The sequence below is a fragment of the Phacochoerus africanus genome, chromosome 16 (assembly GCF_016906955.1).
Source record: "Phacochoerus africanus isolate WHEZ1 chromosome 16, ROS_Pafr_v1, whole genome shotgun sequence".
Lineage (NCBI taxonomy): Eukaryota > Metazoa > Chordata > Mammalia > Artiodactyla > Suidae > Phacochoerus > Phacochoerus africanus.
The window spans coordinates 46,596,861-46,620,685 of NC_062559.1; the positions used below are offsets into that span (position 1 = coordinate 46,596,861).

Genomic DNA, 23,825 nt, shown 5'->3' on the forward strand with positions numbered 1-23,825 from the left:
TGGCTTCCCTCAGGTTTGGGAGGAGAGCAACCGAGAGGCAGGGCCTGGATTTGACCCCTGCAGAGGTGCCTTGGGAGCTGTTGAAATGAGGGCAACCTCCTCAACAGAAGGTTCTGGCACTCCCACCCAAGGCACCCCTTCTCCCTTCCGTTGCCGGCACTTAGGGGCTGACCTCTTCAGGTCTCTGCCTGTCAAAGGCTTGCCTTTGGCCTGGTCTTCCCCTCTCACTTCCTTTAAGTAAAGGGAGAAGCAGACTGTCGGCATGTCCAAAGGTGCTCTGTGCCTTTTGAAGCTTTGAAAGACTCTGTACTGGCATAAATCAAAGGCGAGGGAGCTTATTCATTTAGCTCGTCAGAAAAATCCCACTGTCATCATGTCACATACAAGAGTTGATTCTTTTAATAGCTTTATTCTTTTCCCGTTTAGAAAGGAATTGTTCCAGGGCACTCATTCCATCCTGTATATTAGCCATTTCATTTTTCACAGAGGGGGGAAAATGCCTTTCCACACGTGATTAATACTGCTGTTGAATACCAGAAGAGCCGACCACGTGCTGGCTCCGGGCCATCCCGCAGCAATTTGCCATCTGTGATCTGGCCACGGCGAGTCACCGTGAACATCATGAACGAATCATGGCTGGTCCGTGGACCCTGTGTGAGCAGAGCACGCATCTTCCCCTGAGGTTAGAACAGGAGGATGACCTAAAGGAAGGAAAGCCACATATGCAAAGAAGACCCCCAGATTTTTGTCTTTAAGACATTCCTAGTAGATTCTTGCCAATGGGAGTTCAAAGCCCTGCCCTCTCCCCCTTAAAGGAGATCCATCTTTCTTAGAGAGATGGAGCAAATGAAAGAAGCATCCTCAGAACGGCGTTGCCTGCAGAACCAGGAGAGTGACACCCCTGTTCTCTCACAGTTTGGGATTGCGAGGGCACAGCACGCTCAGCGTGCCGCTCAGTGTAAACGCTCGGGCCGGGCGGAAATTGTGCAGTGCGTCTTAGAGTCAGTGGGCTGGATCTGAGTCCCTGTTTGCACCTTAGCATTTGTCTTTGGATGCGCGGCTTGTCCTCTCGGATGTCCCGTTTTCTCTGGGTTATTAACATCAGTGGCACAGCCTCCACGGAGCAGGGCTCGTGTACCTGCTCGCCCCCAGCACACAGTGGGTGCTCCCAGAACAGACGTTTCTGCTCTCCCTGCCCTCTTTCCTCTCCAAAGAGAACAAGGTTTCTCACGAGGATTAACCACTCAAGACAACTTTCGTGGAAGTTAGTTGAAGGGCAGATCCTTTAGGAGAACACGAAAAGCTTTATAAATTGCCTTCAACAGTCGCACCAAATCCTTCAGTCGGTTTTAAAAGAACTGTTTACCGCTGCATATGGCAGTCATTATTTGGAATAATAAACCCTCTGAGAATCTGAACATTCGTGGGCCAACAGATGGGTCAACCTGCTTCGCAATTTAACAAAGTAATTTATTTCAATCACTGGGACAGGCCACGTGAAGATTACTAATTCGGTTCACAAGCAAAAGGCGCAGACGCTACTATGGGGCTGAACTGCGTAGCCATTATGGAAATGCACACCTGTTCGGTTGGTTTTGAGACAGTCTTCATTTCCATCAGTGTTTCCTTTTCTTCCAAGGTGTGTATTAAATTGCTGTAGAGTCTTCTGCCGAAACTCATGTGCTAATTGGTTTCAGGATGAGATAAAGATCTCAGCGAAAATTTATACCATGGCGTAGGTAAAATTAAGGTCATCCAAGTCGGCTGTGGAAAGTAAAACAGGTGTATCAGAAGTATATTCTTATCATAATTGGCCAGTGTGTTTTCTTTCTTCCTGAAACCGTCTGCCCAGCATTTAAATGGGAAGGAAACGGGCCAGAATACTTGCCCCTCGTCTTCAAATCTGCTTAGACCTCCCCCCTCTTGACCCCATCTCTCTCCTTCCATCCTCACTCAGGAGCCAAAGGGAGTGAGGAGTAGCAAAGGCGGTTAGAGAGATTCTTGGAGCGATTCGTACAGTGTTCAAAAACGAGACTGGAGTTGTTAGAAAGAACTGGGGCGGCACCTCCTCTTCCCATCTCGTCCCCTGCGTCCCAACGCAGAGTTGGACAGGACTTGCGTGATAATGTCAGGAAAGGGCACAAAAGGCGGTGCCTTTGACATGGTTTGCATTTGAGAGCCGCCGTGTGTTAGGTAAGATTGCTAAGGCTATGAGATTGTTTTGTGGCAGTTTTTGAAAGGAAGACGCCTTTCTTCTATGCAGTCTTTTTCTACTTTGTTGTCTGGAGCGATCACTTCAACATAGATGACTTCCCTCCTTCTCACCAGTCCTCCCCAAATGTTTATTTCTTCAGTTGCCTTTTCTCTACCAGAGGTCAGGCTGGCTACTGGGATTCTCATGCCACGCCATCCCACAGGCAGGGGGGACAGGGTAAGGTTGCAGCAATTATGGTTCAGTGGAAAGATTGCTGCAGTTGGAGGTTAATGCAGGTTATGAGGGGACCTCTAGCCAGAGATATTAAAAGACACTGATTTTTAAGTCTCCCTGTATGTTAGGACAGTGAGTAAGTAGTTCAGTAGGATGCAAAATTGTGGTGTCCTTTTAAAGTTTATATTTATTAAATTTCCAACACCCACGCAAAGTCAAGGGCTGCATTCACAAACTCAGAGGCAATGCTAAAAGTCTCAGTGTGAGAAAGTGCACAAATACAAGGCCTGGGTCATGCGGTCGTCTGTCCCCCTGCCTCCCCGCCCCCCGTCCCGCAACAGCTCTGCACGGCCAGCTCCCTGTGCATGTGCCATTCAATGTCCTGCTTCCCAGTCCCTCCTCTTCCTCTCCTAAGCACTCCAAGCTCAAAATGTCTAAAACCGAATTTCTTTACCTTTCCCTCATTCACCGAATAAGTCCTCTCCCTTCCAGAGTCCCCGTTCCTGCCCTCACCCCGAGCCCTCCTCCCGGGTCATCTCTCCTTAATAGCTGATCAGTTATCAAAAGCTGTGGGCTTTTCGCCTTATGCCCAAACTCCTCCTGCCCTGTTCCTCCTCCCTGTCCACTGCCTCAGGCAGGGCCCCGGCACCTGCATTGTCATCAGGGCTCGCGGGGGCCTCTTCTCTTCCAGTCTCTCCCACACACACCACATCCCCGTCCCCCTGGCAGACGGATCCTCCTGGTACCAGACCTTCCCCAGTTCCCCGGTGGCCAGAGAATTAAACGGAAACGTGCCAGCCTGAGAATCACAGCCCTTTCTAGAATTGTCCCAACCTCCCTTTCCATCCCCGTCTCTCGTCCCTCCCTTCCTATACTTTAAGCACCAGAGAAGCAAGACTGCTAGCTAGTCCTCAAATGCATCTTTGCCTTTTCTCCTCTGAGGATGCGGTTTGCTCCTTTACATATGCTGTTCCTCTGCCTGCAGGGCCATCCCTGAAATTCTGCTTGGTTGAAATTCTATCCTTCCTTTAAAGTCCACTTCAAATGCTTCAGGAAATCTCTCCCCCCCCCCCCCGCCCCGCCGCTCCCCCTGTGAGCCAGATGCCTGCTTCTCTCCTTTGAATGCTAGTAGCTCTTTGATTCTTTTACTGTCTTAGGAAATTTATCTTTTTCGAACTTGCACTCAATTCAGTTCCACTCTGCAAATGCTTAGCAAGCACCTGTTAGGAGCCAGAGTCTGGGGTGGGTGTTAGGGATAAACGAGATATTGAGGGTCTGTTTCCTCACAGAGTGTATCATCCAAGGGAGGGGCCTACAGGCAAACATGCAATTATCCTAAGATGATGAAGTGGGGTCGTATTTGATGGTGGCTCAGAGAAGAGCTGCCCACATAAGTTGGGCAGAAGAAGAAGGCACAAGGTGGGAAAGAAAGAACTCTCAGGGACCCTCGGTTATTTCTATTTTAATTCACCTTTTCAAGGTGGACCTGCTCTTTAGGGAAACTGGCTCCCATCTCTGCATCACCACCATAGGTCTGAGTATCGCACCTGCACATCAGCACTTAAATAACGAGAAGGGCTTTTTTGCAAAGAGTACCTGAGTCCTAAGTTTGCATGAAGGGCTCTTGTGGGGAAATGACAGTCTTAGAAGAAAAGGAGAATAGAAAGAGGAGTTCCTGTCGTGGCTCGGTGGAAACAAATCTGACTGGCATCCATGAGGTTGTGGGTTCGATCCCTGGTCTCACTCAGTGGGTTAAGGATCCAGCGTTGCCATGAGCTGTGGTGTAAGTCACAGACACAGCTTGGCTCTGGCATTACTGTGGCTGTGGTATAGGCCAGCGGCTATAGCTCCGATTCAACCCCTAGCCTGGGAACCTCCATATGCTGGGGTGTGGCCCTAAAAAGACACACACACGCACACACGCACACAAAATAGAATGAAATCAAAAAGGACTTTTGACCCTAAAGCTTGTACACTTTTCCAGAGCTGGAATCAGTTAATGTGCACCTCCTGTCTCCATCATTGGTCCTGTTTCACATTTTCACAAATAAAGCCTTCGGAGCTGAGATCAGGAAAGACTGTCTCAGGGCAGTGGCTTTCCTTCCCTGTTAGTCCCGAATCCCCAGGCCCTTCAGGAAAGTGCTTTACACAGAGCCCACAAGGGGGACTGGGTGAGTGAATAATGAACTCTGAGCATGCTGGAATTTGGAAAGAAGTTTTAATCTTGTAACGTATGGACTGGGATCTACGGACTGGCTCGCTGTTGGCCAAACCCTTTCCTTGGCCTCCCTGGGACCAGCCTGCAGTTCCCCCTACCCTGTGGCTGGTTTGCTCACGGGACATAAGTGGGCCTACTGGGCATCACTTCATCTCCATCCTTTTTCTCCTTGCTGCAGAGCTCCCTGTGGAAGAGGCAGAGTCAGCAATGGAAGCAGTTTGGGTCTGGATGTGGAAGCTGCCTGCCCACTCGGCACACCCACGTTGGACGATTAGGTGAGCAGACAACAAACTTTCCCTATGTTAAGCCACTGCGATGTGGGGTTTATTTGTTAGAGTAGCTGGCAGAACCCTACGAATACAATCCACTTTACACTGTGCATAGAAAAGTGAGGACGAAGAAGCCAAACATCCCTAATGGGCTCTCTCTGAAAGCAGACCTGCCTTTCGGTGGCGTCGCTGCTTTGTCTCTGGGTGCCTGCAGTGGGCCTTTGGAAGCTGTTGCTTTGAGATTCGTTCAGCAGTATGTTTCAAGTTGTTCTGCCTTAAATTAAAAAATCAGTAGTTTGAATGTGGATGCAAATTCTTAATAGCCTTAGCAACTGACGAAAAATTTCCAGATGTTTCACAAAGCACTAAAATATTGTACATTGTTTTCTTTTTCAATGGGAAATTATTCACAGCGCCATAAAAAGTTGTTTTTTCAGTAAACAGATTATGTTTCAGTCTGCGGTGTGAACACTTAAATGGAACGATGCAATATGCCACTTTTTAAAAGAGGGTTTTAAACATGTCAGTACAAACCTTTCAGGCCTCTGTCCCATAAATTCAACTTTTTAAAATGAAATCAACCTGAGCCCTGTGAAAGCTCTAGTACTACTATGTCAAAACCAGTGAAATTTGCCTGTTTATTGCCACCTATGGAATGTGGCAAAGAAACATTCTTTTCACATGGGACAATTTCTTCAACTTTACACCAAGTGAAATTTAATTGCTTTCACTTCCTGGAATCATTAGGCGTTAGTCCTGCAGGAGAGGGAGCCCAGAGGAGATGCTGAAAAATAAGTCTGTGTTTAATATATTTCTCCTTGGAATTGTATTCTCCTTCCCTTTACCGCGGTGATGCAGCAAGTTTCAGCCTGGGCAGCCACTTTACAAACAGGAGGGAAATTTTAGAGGAAGAAGAAATAACAGGTATCCTATTGGGAAAAGAACACATCAGAGGTAAATTGTCCTTGAAAGCCATGATTAGTCATGCCTTGATCATTACTATCAAACTATTGGAGTATCCCCCTCTTCCAAGTTCATTTTTGGTGTGTTATTGTCTTCATAAAAAGGAGTAAGGGCAGGAGTTCCCGTCGTGGCTCAGTGGTTAACGAATCCGACTAGGAACCATGAGGTTGGGAGTTCGATCCCTGGCCTTGCTCAGTGGGTTAAGGATCCAGCGTTGCCGTGAGCTGTGGTGTAGGTTGCAGACGCGGCTCAGATCCCGCGTTGCTGTGGCTCTGGCCTAGGCCGGTGGCTACAGCTGATTCAACCCCTAGCCTGGGAACCTCCATATGCTGAAGGAGCGGCCCAAGAAATGGCAAGAAAAAGACAAAAGAAGGAGTAAGGGCAGTATTAGGTAAATGAAAAGATGCCTAGCAGTCCTTTTCCTGGGCTGTGTGGTGTCACGTCCAGGAAAATCAGTACAAAACAAGTACCGGGCAATCATTTTATTCACATGACAGCAGGTTGTGACATTTTTCAAAGGGATTCAGGGATCCTTTCATATTCAACTATACATTATATATTAAAGGTCCTTACAGAGTATTTGAATGAAGTTTATGGTAATTACAGAGGGGATGAGAGAGTGTTAAAATCACTGCCAGAAATGAAGATGAGTGGCCTCTGCAGGGCAAGGTAAGACCCAGGGAAATGGGAGCTCTTGGGCCCCTCCCTTCCCCATGAGACTCTTTTATTTGCTCCAACAGAGGGTGCGAGCATGGGGTGTTAAGAAGAACTGGAATAGGTGTGGATGCTGTACAGAGCTGCCCAGGAAAGGTGGGCAGCAGTTCAGTGCACCTGAGTCTGGGGGTTCCCAGGGCAGAGCCCTCCTGGTAGATCAGAGCGGGCCCAGCTTCTCTGCTTCCCGTGCCACTCGATGCTTCTGGATTTATACACACTGTAAAGCAAGGTCCACCAGTGTGACATGTTATAAATGTTCTTCTCTGTTCTGGACCCCAAACCCATGGTAACCTGCAAAATGTTCCCCGAAGTCATGAGACTGGACACTGTCAGTCACTGGGGAGGCTTGAAGACCCTTCGCTCTTCAGGGGACACCAAGGATGGAATATTGAGTTGGAAAATGTACAAAGGAAGGAGAGTGTGGCTTGTTCTCGGGATGGATATGAAAGGGGAGAGACAATTAAGTGAGAGCAGCCATTTCCTTATAGGCAGGAAATTCCATTTGTACATGTTTGTTTCACAAGTTCAATAGAGTTGGATTCTGAGCTTCCTATATAAATTTTGGCTTTTTTTTTTCCCAAAACATTGGAAACTATTTTTTCCTAATGGATGACTGTAACTCTGGGTGTGTGTGTGTGTATTTAAAGGATGAAGAATATAGTTACTTCCTACTAAAGAATTTTAAGATGTGGCTCATTTTGGTGCAGAAGCCCAAACTGATTAAAATTTCTGTTTCACTGTTTGAGGATCCGACTTCCAATTTACTTCGAAGGCATATTTTTCAAGATGGGAGGATAGGAGCTATTTCGTGTAACTGTTCATTAGCTTGATTTCAATCTTGTAAATGTTTAGGCCAGTGGTTTGGGGGCCTCCCCCTGCACTGCTGAGGCCACACGACCATTAGGGGAGGGCCTGCCCTCCTATGTCTGCAATCAACCTAAAAGTCCTCAGCCTCTTCACTTCCCTTCCTTACATCCAGCAGGTTGTCAAGAATCCCCCCCTCTGCACACACACCTCCTAGATATTCATCCCACCAACTTTCACCCCAGTGTAAGGACTTCCTGGCACAAGGAGGCAGTGCTTTCCGAGGGCCTATTTATAGGTTCTCTTGCAGGCTCTTGGACGGCCATGCCAGCCAAGTGGACTCAATCTCTGCTTTTATGAGGCGTAGCAGGGAGACAGATATAAAACATGGACCACCTCATGGCTAATTATGTACCGTGTGGTCAGTGTGACAGAGTAGGAGGACAGTCGGAGTGTGTTTGAGGCAAAACTGGGTGGAGTTTCTTTGAAGACTGACTCTTACGCCGAAACTCAGAGGTTAAGTAGGATTTGCTTAAAACACAAACAAAGATCATTTTGGGCAGCGCCTTAGTTCAGGAAGGCTAGGGATACGGCGTGTATGGGAGAGGAGGCCGGAGCTGGTGATGGGTTGGGGCTGGGGCTATTCATGTAGGCAGGTAGCAGAGAGCAGTGCAAAGTTGGTACCCATTATTAAGGCAAGAAGATTGAAATAGGTGTTAGCTAATTAAACATTGTTTGCAAAGATCTTAACCTGTCCATTCGTGGTGGGGGATTCCCAAACCTTTTTTTTTTTTCTTTCACCTGAGCTTACACTGCTTTTGATGGGTCTGCAAGCAAAGCCTTGTGGGTCATGGTGAGACTGTATATCATGTCCCGAGAGCAATGGGAAGCCATCAGAGGGTTTTAAATAGAGGAGTGCCTTATATTTATCAAGTGCACTTGACCCAGTAGAACGAGGAGTAGCTCCTAATGTTGAGAACTTGGATGAAGTTTGGTGAAGAGCATTATAATGATTATGTGTTTGAAATAAGTCATGACAAGTAAGTTTTAGAAACTGTTTAAAGGAGGAAGAGCCTAGTTAAACATGAATTAGATCTTCTTAATTACTATTCAATCTAATAGCACATAACTATACTAAAAGAGAAATGAGCCCAGTAATAGTTCTTATGATCATTTTGAATGAGTTAATTTTTGCAGTAATTGCACTGCTAAAAAAAATTGTACTCTTGGAAGAAACTCATGGTGAGAGAAGCAGAAGCTGACATATCAGTCTTTGATATGGAAGTACAGTAGGCAGACATGAACTTTCCCAGATTAGAAACAAATGTGTATTGGAAGTTGAAATATAAAGCATTTCTCCATTTATCTTCTTGACTAAAGGGAGAAAAAAGCATCGTACACATTGTAGATCATTTGAGTTTTAGGCCGATGATTTGAAAAACATTTTTATCATAATTCAGTGGCTCTTTCTGAATATCCAGATGTTAATGATGGTTCCCCGCTATGTGATTAGGAATGAATCTGCCAAGAAAAAAATGAAACCTTTTCTCTTGGGGGAAGTTGAGTTACTTCTGTTATTTTCCCAGGCTTCCTGGGGAAGGCTATCAACATAGGAATAAATGATGGGAACGGGAGTCTGGCTGGTCACCACGGAATTATCAGCCTTGTTTTCTGAGTTCAACCTTCATTATTTACACACTCAGCTTGAGATACGATAAATGTAGTAACTTTGCAATGATTTTATTCCTTGAAATCCACCAGCCTATAGATTTTGAAGTTGAAAATTCTATGCTGTTTGGATAAAACTTTCTGTGGTCAATGGTTGTGAAAGTCATGACTCTTGCCTAAACTAAGAAATAATACGATTAACAACTGGGGATTCCCCCGTTTAGTTTACATTTTTCTTGGGAGAATAATATCATTCTTTGATAGAAACATTTAAGAATTGCAATGCTCTCTTAGAGATGCCCAAGAACCAGCTTGGATAATTTTTGTCTTATTGCTCTATGCCACCTACTTTTAATTTTCTTTAGTATTGAAGGTCCCATTCTAGGGTTGTCTTTGGTCTAGAATCCCTTTTAGAATAATTACATTCAAGCATTAGCTTTAAAATACTCTACTTGGTCTTTATTTATTTTTATAATCCTCATTTATAGAATTATAAAAATAAAGACCAAGTAGAGTATTTTAGGAGCTGAAGCATTTCTGGTATAATAGCTAAAAAATAAAGAGACATCTGCAACAAGTTATTTCTTTTTTTCCTTTTTATTTTTTTATTTTTTTGCTCTTGAGGGGCTGCACCTGCAGCATATGGAGGTTCCCAGGCTAGGGGTCGAATTGGAGCTATAGCTGCCGGCCTATGCCACGGCCACAGCTACACAGGATCCAAACCATGTTTGCAACCTACACTGCAGCTCATGGCAATGCTGGATCCTTAACCCACTGATTGAGGCCAGGGATTGAACCCCCATCCTCATGGATACTAGTCAGATTTGCTTCTGCTGCATTGCAAGGGGAACTCCTACAATGACCTCCTTCTATACATCACTCTTTTTTTCAGTCAACAAGCATTTATCGAGGGTGTCTTTAGTGATTTGCTCTGAAATCAGAGCTTTCAAAAACAGAAACTTATCATCTGAGAAATGGGAAGGTTATTACTCTTTCAGCAGCAGCAGTTATTGGACATTTAATAGGTATAGCATTTTGCAAAGGAGCAGGAAGTTAAAAACAGCAGTAACAACAACAAACTTACTTCATATACGTATACACAGAGATGAAGCAGCAGAGGCTCACTAGAATTAATTAACTGCCCAACACACACAACAACCAGTGACAAAGCCAGGACACCATCTCAGGAAATCTGCTCTAGAGCCATCTTTTCAGGCCTTTTTCAGTGGGAACCCTCTAGATCAGATGCCCTCAAAACATGCTTCATGGATTGCTTTCTGGGACCCACAAGATTAAAATTTTTTCATGTTAATAGTAAGATGGTACCTGCCTTTTTTCACTGGCTGATATTTACACCAAAGGTGCAAAAACAATGGCGGGGAAGCCTACAGCCTCCTTAGCAAGAATCAAGGAGCTGGCATCAAACTGTACCAGTGGCCGCTGTGTTCTTCACTGCACATACTTTCAGGGGTGAAAGCCAGTTTCGCTTAAGAAGTCCTTAGTGAATGAGCAAAAAAATTATTACTTTTACTACACCTTGACCTTTAAGCACACATCTTTTGAATATTCTGAGACAAACTGGGACATGCATGGAAAGTCCTTCTCCTGCACACTGGAGCACAGTGGTCGTCTTGAAGAAAAGCTCAAGACTTTGTGATAGTTTGAGTTGTCAGCTGAATAGTTAATACTTTCATGAAGCCACATTTTCACTTGAAAATATAATAGACATACTAGGATATTTAGTGTTGGCATATTTAGTATATCTTTTTATAAGAACAAATAAGTTAAGCTTACTGTGTCAAGGAAATGACTGAAAATGTTTAAGGCTAATAGTAAATCTGAGCTTTCAAGAGAAATTAGAATTTTGGAAAAATTATATTCATCACTACCAGCTCAATAGCTTCAGAATACCTCAAGACTTTTCTGATGGTATCAGAGGTATTAGTAACATGTAACTTTTTAAAACTGTAAACTCAAATGTGCCAACATTTGGAAGAGTGTATAACTTAGTGAATCCATTATTTCCCCAATAACCTATGTTTGATGTTAAAAAAACATCATGCGTGGGTAAAACAGTCATTCAAGTAGAAAATGGATTTTAATGTAACAGAGTAGCTAAAGTTAAGTTGCATAGTTTCATATTCCACTACATAACAAACCATAAGAAACTATTACTTGTTGGGTTTTGATGTGGTATGAAAGAAGACCCACAATTATCTGATAAAGTTACCAAAATACTCCTTATGTTTCTAACACTTAACCATGAAGCTGGATATTCTTTATATACTTGAATCAAAACAACATGTACTTCTCTTTTTTGTCTTTTTTAGGGCAGCACTGTGGCATATGGAAGTTCACAGGCTAGGGGTTGAATTGGAGCTACGGCTGCTGGCCTGTGCCACAGCAACTTGGGATCCAAGCCACATCTGTGACCTACAGATCCTGACCCACCGAGCGAGGCTGGGGATCAAACCTGTATCCTCATGGAGGTTTCATTTCTGCTGCATAGGAACACTCGTAACTATTTTTAAGTGTACCACTCAGTAGTGTTAAATACATTCCCATTTGTGCAACCAATCTCTAGAACTCTTTTCATCTTGCATAAATGAAACTCTATACCCATTAAACAACAACCCCCATTCTTCTCTTCCTCCCCAGGGCCTGGCAACCACCATTCTACTTTCTTGATGAATTTAACTACTTTAGGTACCATATATAAGTGGAACTATATAGTACTTATTTTTTATGACTAGCTTATTTCACTTGGTAAACTTTGTCTCAGGAGGGAAATATGGTCATTTTAATAAAAAATTTTATTTATATTAGCCTGTGTTTATTATTGTCATTTTTATGAACAATAAAGACTTTAAAGTTCTAATACAATAAATACAGATAGATCTAACCCACAAAACTTTTTGGGATTCTCAATAATTTTTCAGCATATTAAGGGGCCCTGAAACCAAAAGTTTGAAAGCCACTCTTCTAGATACCTTGTATCACTGCATGCTCATCACTCTGTATGGTTCAGAGAGGTTGAGTGATTTCTCAACATTCTACAGCTAAGAAGTGCCACCTCTTCCTGAAGCTTCCCTAACAGAATTAAGTGCTTTCTCTTCTGTCCTGCTTAAAGCTTCATAAAAATCTCTATTGTGCCGCTAACTGCATTATGATACTTTTTAATTCTAATGTTTTCCTTCCTATCCTAGGATGACTATCATAGCAGGGTAATACTCATTTTTGTATACATATTAATTTCTTATCTTTATTAACTCAGTATTATAAGGGAATGATTAATGAAATCCAGATGGCAGCCAACAAACATTGAAAGTTACAGATCAACTCATGGTGTAAGTGCATAATGTCTAATTTTAAGGGTTTCTGGAATGAATGTTTTTAATAGCTATTATATGGTTTAATGTGTTTGGGAAGAAACGACTTACATATTGAACTTGTCATTTCACAGATTTTATTGTTTAGTATGAACATCAAGTTAAATGTTAAGTAAATAATATTGTAATGAACACATTGGAAAGGCAAAAAACTGTGATGGTGGTACTTCAAGGCTGAAATTTTGAAAGCTTTATTTTAGTTCCAAATTGCATTTCCTCTGACAAGTGAATTTTCCTGTTATCCTCCTTTTGTACGTCTGCTGATAAGAAGACTACTGCTTGAGAGTCCTTGAAACTTCCATTATATGTGCAAGTATGAATTAATATAGCATATAAGAATTACATGAGACTTGAAAGCCAGTGCTAATGTATCCTAATAATTATTTTTTTAAACCTCACCTTTTCTTGACAATGACTTTATTTCTCACTTGTTGAAAACATGGTTTAAAAGTCTTTCTCAGAGTTCCCATCGTGGCTCAGTGGTTAACGAATCCAACTAGGAACCATGAAGTTGTGGGTTCGGTCCCTGCCCTTGCTCAGTGGGTTAACGATCCGGCATTGCCAAGAGCTGAGGTGTAGGTTGCAGACGCGGCTCGGATCCCGCGTTGCTGTGGCTCTGGCGTAGGCCTGTGGCTACAGCTCCGATTCAACCCCTAGCCTGGGAACATCCATATGCCTCAAGAGTGGCCCTAGAAAAGACAAAAAGACAAAAAAAAAGAAAGAAAAGTCTTAGTGAATGTTCTCACTTTCTCTAAAGACATGGAGCCATTGAGGAAACCTCTTGAACTTGATTAAGAACAGTCTGTGTTAAAGACCACAACTCTTGGAATGACGCATTAAACCTTCATACTCTCCATATTTTATTAGTAATAAATATCGTTAATAAATATAGATGTTGCCATGATAAAGCAACCTTCAGTGCTATAAATGTTGCTTTCCTATGACTATGATTTAGATATTTATTTAATACAATTTTTGGTTTTGTTTTTATCTATAGCAATGGCATGTGGAAGTTCTTGGGCCAGGGACTGAACCTAGGCCACAGCAATGACAATGCCAGATCCTTAACCCAGTGAACCACCAGGGAACTCCAGATTTGGGTATTTATTGATCTAGGACTATTGCTAGCCTGAAATTACTAGTGTTAGGGGTCTAAATCAGGCAGGATCTCAGAAGATCTTAATCTCCGTAGGTAAGAGTGTCTGGGAAATGTGCCTTTTGTGGGACTCCATGGAGTAAGCATTTGGTCTTCTGCATACTTGGTCCCGACTTACCTCCTCCATGCGGACCACTCTGGTCACAGGCTGAGACTTCTAACTAGAATGACAGGCCAGACATTAGTTCCTGCAGCATTCAGACCAGTTGCAGGTCTCCTCTCTACGTGACCCCGAAGAGTCTGGGGGAAATGCAGTATGAATAGTGTCAACCTCCTGGAAACCTGGTCCAGGGATCAGAATTTTTGGGAAGAGATTTGGCTTGATTTTCTTTTTTTAATTTTTATTTATTTATTTAATTACTCAAATGAATTTATCACATCTGTAGTTGTATAATGATCGTAACAATCTGATTGCACAGGATTTCCGTCCCACAACCCAAGCACATCCCCCCACCCCCCAAACTGTCTCCTCTGGAGACCATAAGTTTTTCAATGTCTGTGAGTCAGCATCTGTTCTGCAAAGAAGTTCCGTCTGTCCTTTTTTCAGATTCCACATGTAAATGACAGCATTTGATGTTGGTGTCATTGTATGGCTGACTTCACTTAGCATGATAATTTCTAGGTCCATCCATATTGCTAAAAATGCTGGTATTTCATTCCTTTTGATGGCTGAGTAATATTCCATTGTGTATATGTACCACATCTTCTTTATCCGCTCTTCTGTCGATGGACATTTAGGTTGTTTCCATGTCTTGGCTATTGCAAATAGTGCCGCAATGAACATTGGAGTACATGTCTTTGCGAGTTGTGGTTTTCTCTGGATAGATGCCCAGGAGTGGGATTACTGGATCAAATGGTAGTTCTATTTTCAGTTTTCTGAGGAATCTCCACACCGTTTTCAACAGTGGTTGCACTAATTTACAATCCCACCAATAGTGTACTAGTGTTCATTTTTCTCCACAGCCTCTCCAGCACTTATTGTTTGTAGACTTTTTGATGATGGCCATTCTGGCTGGAGTAAGGTAGTACCTCAGTGGTTTTGATTTGCATTTCTCTAATAATGAGTGATGTTGAACATCTCTTCAAGTGTTTCTCGGCCCTCTGTATGTCTTCTTGGGGAACTGTCTGTTTAGATCTTCTGCCCATTTTTGGATGGGGTTGTTTGTTTTTTTGCTATGGAGCTGCAGAAGGTGTTCATCAATGTTGGGGATTAATCCCTTGTCAGTCGATTCACTTGCAAAGATTTTCTCCCATCCTGTGGGTTGTCTTTTCGTTTTGTTTAGGGTTTTCTTTGCTGTGCAGAAACTTTTAAGTTTGATTAGGTCCCATTTGTTTATTTTTGTTTTTACTGTCATTGCTCTAAGAGGTGGATCTGAGAAGATGTTGCTGTCATTTATGCCAGAGAGTGTTTGGCCTATGTTTTCCTCTAGGAGTTGGATAATGTCTGGTCTTATATCTACGTCTTTAATCCATTTGGAGTTTATTTTTGTGTATGGTGTTAGGGAGTGTTCTAATTTCATTTTTTTCCCTGTGGCTGTCCAGTTTTCCCAGCACCATGTATTGAACAAGCTGTCCTTTCTCCATTGTATATTCTTTCCTCCTTTGTCATAGATTAGTTGGCTGTAGGTGCGTGGGTTTAATTGTGGGCTTTCTCTCCTGTTCCACTGATCTAGATTTCTGTCTTTGGGCCAGTACCATGCGGTTTTGATGATTGTTGCTTTGTCGTATAGTCTGAAGTCCGGGAGCCTGATTTCTCCAGCTCCATTTTTCTTTTTCAGGATGTCTTTGGCTATTCTGGGTCTTTTGTGCTTCCAAACAAACTTTAAAATATTTTGTTGGAGTTCTGTGAAAAATGTCCTTGGTGATTTGATAGGGATTGCATTGAATCTGTAGATTGCCTTAGGTAGTATAGTCATTTTGATAATATTAACTCTTCCAATTCATGAGCATGGTATTATCTTTCCATCTATTTGTGTCATCTTTGATTTCTTTCATCACTGACTTATAGTTTTCAGAGTACAGGTCTTTTGTCTCTTTAGATAGGTTTACTACTAGGTATTTTATTCTTTTGGATGCGATGGTAAATGGGATGCCTCCCTAATTTCTCTTTCTGCTCTTTCATTGTTAGTGTATAGAAATGCTATTGATTTCTGTGTATTGATTTTGTATCCTGCAACTTTGCCAAATTCATGGATGAGCTCTAACAGTTTTCTGGTAGAGTCTTCAGGATTCTCTAAGTATAGTATCATGTCATCTGCAAACAGGGATAGTTTTACTTCTTCCTTTCCAGTTTGGATTCCTTTTATTTCTTTTCCTTCTCTGATTGCTGTGGCGAGGACTTCCAGAACTATGTTGAAGAGTAGTGGCGAGAGCGGACATCCTTGTCTTGTTCCTGATCTCAGCAGGAATTCTTTCAGCTTTTCACCATTGAGAATGATGTTTGCTGTGGGTTTGTCATATATGGCCTTTATTATTTGAAGTAGGTTCCTGCTATGCCCACTTTCTGAAGGGTTTTTATCAGAAATGGGTGTTGGATTTTGTCAAAGGCTTTTTCCGTGTCTATTGAGAGGATCATATGGATTTTATTCTTCAGTTTGTTAAACTATAAGTCAGTTCATCAGCTCCACTGATGGATTTGCCGATATTGAAGAATCCTTGCATCCCTGGAATAAATCCCAGTTGATCATGATGTACAATCCTTTTAATGTATTGTTGGATGTGGTTTGCAAGTATTTTGTTGAGGATTTTTGCATTGATGTTCATTAGCGAAATTGGCCTGTAGTTTTCCATTTTTTGTGGTATCTTTGTCTGGTTTTGGTATCAGGGTGATGGTGGCCTCATAGAATGAGTTTGGGAGTATCCCTTCCTCTGCAATTTTTTGAAATAGTTTCAGAAGGATAGGTGTTAGCTCTTCTCTAAATGTTTGGTAGAATTTGCCTATGAAGCCATCTGGTCCTGGACTTTTGTTTGTTGGAAGTTTTTAATCACAGTTTCAATTTCAGTTCTTGTGATGGGTCCATTCATCTTTTCTCTTTCATCTTGGTTTAGTCTTGGAAGATTGTACTTTTCTAAGAATTTGTCCATTTCTTCTAGGTTTTCCTTTTGATTGGCATATAGTTGCGTATAGTAGTCTCTTATGATCCTTTGTATTTCTGTGATGTCCGTTGTTACTTCTCCTTTTTCATTTCTAATTTTATTGATTTGAGTCCTCTCTCTTTGGTTGCTAAGCCTGGCTAGGGGTTTATCAATTTTGTGGATCTTTTCAAAGAACCGGCTTTTCGTTTCATTGATCTTTTCTATGGTTTTCTTTGTTTCTATTTCATTGATTTCTGCTGTGATCTTTATGATTTCTTTCCTTCTACTAACTTTAGGTGTTGTCTGTTCTCTCTCAAGCTGCTTTAGATGTAAAGTTAGCTTGTTTATTTGCACTTTTTCTTGTTTCCTGAGGTGGGCTTGTATTGCTATAAACTTTCCTCTTAGAATGGCTTTTGCTGCATCCCATAGGTTTTGGAGTGTTGTATCTTCATTGTCATTTGCTTCTAGGTATTTTTTAAATTTCCTCTTTGATTTCTTCAGTGATCCATTGGTTGTTTAGTAGCATGTTGTTTAGTCTCCACATGTTTGCGTTTTTTGCAGGTTTTTTCTTGTTGTTGATTTCCGGTTGTATAGCATTGTGGTTGGAAAAGATGCTTGATATGATTTCAATTTTCTTAAAGTTACTGAGGTTGGATTTGTAGCCCAGGATGTGATCAGTCTTAGAGAATGTTCCATGGGCACGTGAGAAGAATGTGTATTCTGTTGCTTTTGGATGGAACGTCCTATAAATATCTATTAAGTCCATCTGGTTTAATGCTTCATTCAGGGCCTGTGTTTCCTTGTTGATTTTCTGTCTGGTTGATCTGTCCATTGTTGTAATTGGGTGTTAACATCCCCACTATTATTGTGTTATTGTTGCTTTGTCCTTTTAAGCTTGTTAACAGTTGCCTTATATATTGTGGTGAACCTATGTTGGGTGCATAGATATTTAAAATTGTTATATCTTCTTGGATTGATCCTTTGATCATTATGTAATGACGTTCTTTGTCCCTTAAGATACTCTTCATTTTAAAGTCTATTTTGTCTGATATGAGTATTGCTACTCTGCTTTCTTTTGATCCCCATTTGCGTGAAATATTTTCTTCCATCCTCTCACTTTCAATTTGTGTCTCTAGAAGTGAAGTGGGTCTCTCGAAGACAACATATGTATGGATTTTGTTTTTGTATCCATTCAGCCAGTCTATGTCTTTTGGTTGGGGCATTTAGTCCATTAACATTTAAGGTAATTATTGATATGTATGTTCTTCTTGCCATTTTATTAATTGCTTTGGATTTGTTTTTGTTGCTCTTTTTTCTTCCCTTCTTCTCTTGTTCTCTCCTCTTCTGGTTTGATGGTCATCTTTAGTGTTGTATTTGAGTTGATTTTTCTTTGTGTATCAATTGTAGATTTTTGCTTTGCAGTTATTCTGAAATTTTGATATAAGAGTCTATATGTATACAAGATGTTTTAAGTTGTTGTTCTCTTAATTGCAAGTTCATCTCCAGTGTCCTGCATTTGTACCCACCTCTTCTCTTGATTTCTGATTTTGGTGGTATAATTGTGCGTGGATGATTTCATATCTTTACTGTATATATACCTTTACAGGTGAGCCTTGTTATTTGTGGAATTTTGGTTTCCTGTTGCTGTCTTCTCTTTTCTTTCTAGAGAAGTTCCTTTAGTATTTGTTGTAAGGCTGGTTTAGCATTGCTGAATTCTCTCAGCTTTTGCTTATCTGTGAAGGTTTTGGTTTCTCCTTCAAATCTGAATGAGAGCCTTGCTGGGTAGAGTATTCTTGGTTGGAGGATTTTTTCCTTTCATCACGTTAAGTATATCATGCCACTCCCTTCTGGCCTGCAGAGTTATTGGGGTTCCCTTGTATGTTACTTGTTTCTTTTCCCTAGCTGCTTTTAAGATTGTCTCTTTGGCTTTAATTTTGGTCAGTTTGATTAGTATGTGTCTCGGGGTGTTCCTCCTTGGGTTTATTTTGTATGGTACTCGTTGTGCTTCCTGGATTTGAGTGAGTGGTTCCTTTCCCACGTTAGGAAAGTTTTCAGTATTATCTCTTGGAATATTTTTTCTGTCTCCTTCTCTCTCTCTTCTCCTCCTGGCACCCCTATAATATGGATGTCGGTGTGGTTAACATTGTCCCAGAGTTCCCTGAGACTCTTCATTTGTTTTCAATCTTTTTTCTCTTTTCTGTTCTGCATCCATAATTTCCACTAATCTGTCCTCCACCTCGCTTATTCGTTCTTCTGCCTCCTGTATTCTGCTGTTAGCTGCTTCTAGTGAATTTTTTATTTCAGTTATTGTATTTTGCATCTCTTCTTGTTTCAGTTTGATATCTTGTATCTCTTTGCTAGTGTTTCCTGTAAGTTATCCATCTTTGCCTCCAGTTTGTTTCCAATGTCTTGCATCATCTTTAGCATCAACAATCTAAAATCTTTTTCCTGGAGGCTGAGAATCTCATCACTTAGCTGATTTTCTGGGTTTTTTTCTTTCTCCCTCATCTGAGTTATAGTTCTCTGTCTTTTCATTTTTATAGGTTTTTTGGTGTGGTAACCTTTTTACAGACAGTAGAGTTGTAGCCTCTCTTACTTCTGGTGTCTGCCCCCTTGTGGCTGAAGTCGGTATGGGGGGCTTGCTGTAGGCTTCCTGATGGGAGGGGCTAATGCCTGCCCACTGGTAGGTGTAGCTGATTCTAATCCCTCTGGTGGGTGGGGCTTAGTCTCTGGCTGGAATTAGAGGCAGCTGTGTACCTGAGGGGTCTTTAGGTAGCCTCTTTACTGAGGGGCAGGTCTGTGATCCCACCTGGGTTGTTGTTTGCCCTGGGGCTTCTCAGCAGCTGACTGATGGGTGTGGCCAGATTTTCCCAAAATGGCCACCTCTGGAGTAAGGCACACTGCTGAATATTCCTGAGATCTTTGCTTTCAATGTCCTTCCCTCACAGCATGGCTTGATTTTCTGTATCTAACTAATTGTGATTAATTTTGAAAATTAAAGATTGAATGGAAAGAGAATCAAAGACAAAACTATTTAACACACTTTTTTCATAGTTGAAGAAACAGAGAACTAGAGGCCAAGTGACTGGCCCAAGCTGACCATGAATTGATGGCAGAGCTAAAACTCGGGCCTTTTACTGGTAGTTTAGTTTTTTTGTTAATGGCGAATGTTTACGACACTTCTTGGAGTGCAGCTCTAGAGCATATAGTGAAGTGGGATCAACCCCACCCCAAGTCATTCTCTCTCTCTCTCACACGCACACACAGTATTCAAGTGTCAGTTCTAACTCTCAGCAGCTGTGTGACTTTGCTTGATCACTTATGGATGCTAAATTCCTCTGCTGGCTGTTGCATGGATTCCCTGAGACTATGTTATGTAGAAGCGCACTGTGAGGTGTAAAACACCATTCTCATGTAATGTAGTGCTTGCAACAGAGGATTTTATTTTATTATTATTATTATTATTTTTTGTCTTTTTGCTATTTCCCTGGGCCGCTTCCGCAGCACGTGGAGGCTCCCAGGCTAGGGGTCCAATAGGAGCTGTAGCCACCGGCCTACGCCAGAGCCACAGCAACGCAGGATCCGAGCCGCGTCTGCAACCTACACCACAGCTCACGGCAACGCCAGATCGTCAACCCACTGAGCAAGCGCAGGGACCGAACCCGCAACCTCATGGTTCCTAGTCGGATTCGTTAACCACTGCGCCATGACGGGAACTCCGCAACGGAGGATTTTAAAGAGAAGCTCTGACATGTTTTAGTTCATTCAGTTTTGCATACAGATACAAGAAATTTCACGGGGTTGTGAATCCTGCTGTCTGCTCTCCTTTGCATAACTCACAACGCTGTAATTACAATTTCATTATAGCCAAAATGTAGGCCTCTCCCTTTCTCATCTTTGGAAGCCTTGTAAGCCAAATTCTCAACTTCACGCCTTTCTGGAGGTCCCCTTGGACCTTCAGTTAAATGTTATTTCAAAGCTAGCCTAAAAAAGAGTTTAAAGACCGACATGTTTAAGAAAAATATACTTTTTGCTTTCGGCCTGTTCTTTCATTCTGCACTATTTGGCAAGCTTGTTTCACTGGCTAGGGCTGTGGGCTGTGGGTTAGAGAATGGGCTGGGTTTTGATCCTGGTCTGCTCTGTGTCCCTTTGGATCTGTGTAAAATAAGAAGGTTGGCTCAGAGGACCACTTAGTCCTGTCTTAGCTAGCTCTGGCTGCCAGAACAAAATACCATAGACTAGGTGGCTTAAACAACAGATATGTTATTTTCTTACAGTTCTGGAAGATAAACATCTGAGATGTGGGTGCCAGCATGCCTGGGTTCTGGTTGGAGCTTTCTTCTTGGCTTGCAGATAGCTGCTTTCCCACTGTTGTCCTCACACGGCAGGGAGAGACAGCAGTTTGAAGAGAGAGTTTTTGTTTTGTTCTGTGACTTCACTTTTTATTTTCTACATGATTTAAAAGATAAAGGCATACAAAATAATTATAAATCTATGTTATAGGGCACAAAATATATAACGATATAATCTGTGACATTAATAACATAAGAGAACAGAGTTTTACAGGAATAGGGACTTCGTATGCTATTGAAGTTAAGCTGGTATCTATTCAAACAAGAATGTTATAAACCTAAGATGAGTATAATTCCCTTAAATATACACAAAGGGAAATGAGAAGAGAATCAAAATGGTTCATTACCAAAAAATCAACTTAACACTAAAGAAGAGAGTAATGGAGAAAATGAGAGACAAAAAGGTAAAAGTTATAAAGAAAAATAACAAAATGGCATAAGTCCTTCCTTATACTAATTGCTTTAAATGTAAATGGATCAGACTCTCCAAAGAAAAGGCTTGGACCTTGCCAAGCAGATGGGGCTAATGGTTTGGTCCTGTGGACTTAGGTGCACCTGCTCTGAAGGGGCTCTTTAATCAATGGTCAGTTATTAAACATCTCTATTGAATGGCTGTTGTGGGGAAACAAAGATGAATAGATCTCTCTCCACAGAGCTCACATTCCAGCTGAAGAGGCAAATGTGAATAACTGCAATTAAAAAATACTGTAGGAGTTCTTGTTGTGGCTCAGTGGGTTAACAACCTGGAATAATGTCTGTGAGGATACAGGTACAATCCATGGCCTTGCTCCAGTGGGTTAAGGATCTGGCATTGCTGCAAGCTGTAGCATAGGTTGCAGATGTGGCTTGGATCCTGTGTTGCCATGGCTGTGGTGCAGGCCAGCAGCTGTAGCTCTGATTCAACCCCTAGCCTGGGAAATTCCATATGCTTCATGTGTCTGTAAAAAGAAAAAAACAGATGCTATTATAGGAGCTCCCTCTTTTTCAAGGCTGTATTATAGTCCATTGAATATATATACCACATTTTCTTTATTCTACTTATCGATGAAATTTGCAGTAACACGGATGACTCTGGAAGACATTATACTAAATAGAACAAGTCAGTCATAGAAGGACAAATACTGTGTGACTCTCTATATGAGGTATTTAAAATGGTCAAACTGACAGAAGCAGAGGACGGAATGTAGCTGCCAGGGGCTGGGGAGAGGTGAAGATGGGGAGTTGTTCAGTGAGTATAAAATGTCAATTATGAGATAAACACCATCTGGGATCAGAAGATGTGTGATACATACACCCATATATATATATATGACACATATACCTCTTTAAACATAAATGGAAACATACCACATACTGTTTCTATGCCTCATTTGTTTCACCTAGAAACTTATCTGCCTCTGATTTCATATGTGCTCATATAGAGCTTCCTTAGTCATTATAGCATCGTATTATTAATTAATGGGTGTGCCTATTGTGGTAGCCCCTGCTGATGGATAGTTAGATTGCTTTTAAACTCTCACTGCTATAATAATGGTGCAATAATATGTAGCATACATTATTACATTTGAGTAAAATACTTGTAAAGGGTAATATGTTTGGAAAAGTGACATTGCTGTATCAACTTGTATATTCATTGAAACTCAGGTAAATATTCCGAAGTTGCTTTTTATGAAGGTCATACCTCTTTCCACTCATACCAGAAATGTATGAGGGTGCCACTCTTACCAACACATTCTGTTTTAAAACTTCTTGGTGTTTTCTAAACTGATTGGTGAAAAAACCTTTTCTCAGAATAGTTATAATTTGTGTTTCCCTGTTATCCTGAAAGAGGCTGAACATCTTAAAAGAGCACTTAAGGAGTTCTCTTGTGGTACAATGGGTTAAGGATCCAGCATTGTCACTGCAGTGGCTTGGGTTGCTGCTGTGGTGCAGGTTGGATCCCCTGGCCCAGAAACTTCCACATTCCACAGGCATGGACAAAAAAACAAACAAAAAGAGCACATTTAATAATCATGTACCATCCCATCCTTTTTGGAATAGGGAGGACAGACGGGAATAATACTTCAGAAGCAAAGGCCTCGACTGGCTGAAAGATAATTGTAATAGTCTTTGAGGAGAAGCACGTGTCTTTTCCCTTTTCATCTTTGCTGGTGCACGAAGCTCACTATTCATGTGTGTCTGGTTGAATTTGTATCACTTTGGTGTAAAAGGGGGAACCTTTTTCATATCCGCCTTTCAAACTTTGATGTTTCCCTTTCAAGGGTTTGAAAGTGCTTTCCTGAAAAATTCAGTTCAAAGAATTCAAGTTTCATTTCTCATTATAATATTACAATTCGAACGACCCATTAAACAATAATACCATTACTGCCGTGACTTTTTGGGTTGTCTTTTCAAAATCATGGTATATCTGTGAGGAAGGTGTCAGAACCACATTGATCTCAGAGTATGGGGAGGAAACAGTCTGTGAAATGCTTGGACTCCAAAGCTTGAAGAAAGTTTCTCAAGAGCCTACATCTGCTATCAAATTTTTCATATTGCATCAGCCAGTATTAAATGTCAGTGAGTTACCTCTTTGGTGCATTAACCTTAACTCTAGGACTTTTACCAGAGGAGTTCTGATTGCTGTAGTCCATGGGGAACAGTAGTATTATAATCTACATTACATCCAGCATTGAAAATTTTATTAGAATGAGGCATGATATATCAAGATCTCTAAAAAAAGAATCATTTTTGCAATATGACTTTGTACCCATTACAACTTTCTATAAACACAGATCTATGCATCCAAC

The 23,825-nt window shown here is 41.6% G+C and overlaps 1 long non-coding RNA gene across 1 annotated transcript; it reads right to left on the reverse strand.

Annotated features, from left to right (window-relative positions):
- Nucleotides 1-393: 393 nt before the first annotated feature.
- LOC125117532 (uncharacterized) lies at nucleotides 394-21,128 on the reverse strand. The gene is made up of 2 exons (XR_007132645.1): nucleotides 20,960-21,128; nucleotides 394-1,764 (listed from the first exon to the last, which is right to left on the reverse strand). It is a non-coding gene; the product is annotated as an uncharacterized LOC125117532 (long non-coding RNA).
- Between the last annotated feature and the right edge of the window lie 2,697 nt (nucleotides 21,129-23,825).